The sequence below is a fragment of the Carlito syrichta genome, unplaced genomic scaffold (assembly GCF_000164805.1).
Source record: "Carlito syrichta isolate Samal-C Ts95f unplaced genomic scaffold, Tarsius_syrichta-2.0.1 Scaffold308359, whole genome shotgun sequence".
Taxonomy (NCBI): Eukaryota; Metazoa; Chordata; class Mammalia; order Primates; family Tarsiidae; genus Carlito; species Carlito syrichta.
Genome location: NW_007252455.1, coordinates 1 through 2,031, shown reverse-complemented (window position 1 = coordinate 2,031; position 2,031 = coordinate 1).

The following is a 2,031-nucleotide window of genomic DNA, read 5'->3' as shown; positions in this document are numbered from 1 at the left end:
TTATGAGTGAGAACATATGGAACTCAGTTCTTTGTTTCTGTGGTAAATCACTGAGTATGACCGACTCCCAAATCCATCCAATTTGCTGTAAGGTCCATATATTTGTCCTTCTTTATGACTGCATAATATTCCATTGTGTATATGTGCCACATTTTTTAATCCAGTCCAGCTTCAATGGGTAACAAGGTTGGTTCCATACTTTTGCTATTGTGAATAGAGCTGCATACATACGTGTGCAGGTATCTTTTTTGTAGAATGATTTGAGTTCCTCCGGGTTTATTTCCAATATGGGTCATATGGAAGGTCAATTTCTAGTTCCTTCAGAAATTGCCACACTGTGTTCCAAAGGGGTTGTTTTAGTCTGCATTCCCACCAGCAGTGTAGAAGTGTTGCTTTTTCTCCACATTCTTGTCAGCATCTGTTGTTGTTTGTTTTATTAATGATGGCCATTCTTACAGAGATTAGATGGTATCTCAATGTGGTTTTGATTTGCATTTCTCTAATGATGAGTGAGGCTGAGCACTTTTTCATGTGTCTGTTGGTCACCCCCATATCTTCTATGAGAAGTGTCTATTCATGTGTTTTGCCCACTTTTTAAAGGGGCTGTTTGTTTTTTTCCTTTCTGCGTATTTGAGTTCCTTGTAGATCCTAGATGTTAGGCCTTTGTCAGATATATATTTGACAAATATTTTTTCCAATTCTGTGGGCTGTTTCCCTGTTTTCTTGATGGCTTCTTTGGCTTTGCAGAAGCTTGTCAGTTTAATGAGGCCCACTTGTCTATCTTATCTCTTATGGCCTGGGCACTTTGGGTTTTGGTCAGGAATCTGTTGCCAGTTCCAACTTCCATAAGACTGATTCCTGCATTTTCTTGCATTCTTACAGTTTAAGGATTTACATTTAAGTCTTTGATCCATTTAGAGTAAATTTTTGTGTGTAATCTGTTGCCAGTTCCAACTTCCATAAGACTGATTCCTGCATTTTCTTGCATTCTTACAGTTTAAGGATTTACATTTAAGTCTTTGATCCATTTAGAGTAAATTTTTGTGTGTAGCGATAGGTAGGGGTCCTGTTTTAATCTTCTGCATGTGTTTAGTCAGTTTTCCCAACACCATTTACTGAATAGGTTCTCCTCTCCCCAGTGGTTGATATTGGAGGCTTTGTTGCAAATGAGTTGGTTGAGGAATTAAGGCTTTGCTTCCTCCAGAATCTTTATCCTGTTCCATTGGTCTATGTGCCTGTTCTTGTACCAATACCAGGCAGTTTTGATTACTGTAGCCTTATAGTGAAGTTTGAAGTCCGGAAGTGTGATAACCCTGCTTTGTTTGTTTTACTAAGGATTGTTTTGGCTATTTGTGGTCGTTTATGTTTTTATATAAATTTCTGTATTGTCATTTTCAGGTCTGAGAAGAATGACGTTGGTAACTTAATGGGTATTTCATTGAATCTGTAGATTGCCTTTGGTAGGATGGACATCTTAAAAATGTTGATTCTTCCTATCCATGAGCATGGAATATTTTTTCATTTGCTTGTGTCTTCTTGGATTTCTTTGAGCAGTGTTTTGCAATTCTTATTGTAAAGGTTTTTTACTTTGCTGGTTAGGAAGATGTCTAGGTATTTCATTTTTTTTGGTGGTTATTGTGAATGAGATTGTGCTTTTTATTTGGGTCTCTGTCTGCTTATTGTTGTTATATAGGAATGAATAAGAAAAGGTTGCCCACTCTCACTCCTCTTGTTCAATATTGTGTTGGAAGTTCTCACTCAGGCAATTAGACAAGAGAAGGAAATCAGGGGTATTCAAATAGGAAAAGAGAAAGTCAAGTTATCCCTCTTTGCTGATGATATGATCCTATACCTTGAAAATCTAGGAGAATCTGTCAAAATGCTGCTCGCACTGATAAAGGACTTTGGGAGATTAATCCTTTCAAACAGAAATTTAAATACTTCCTTTACCCTCTAGGGACTAACTTCAATTTTATGTGGTCCTACTACAAATGCTAGGCTGTTGTTCATTCCATGAATTACACTGTGTTT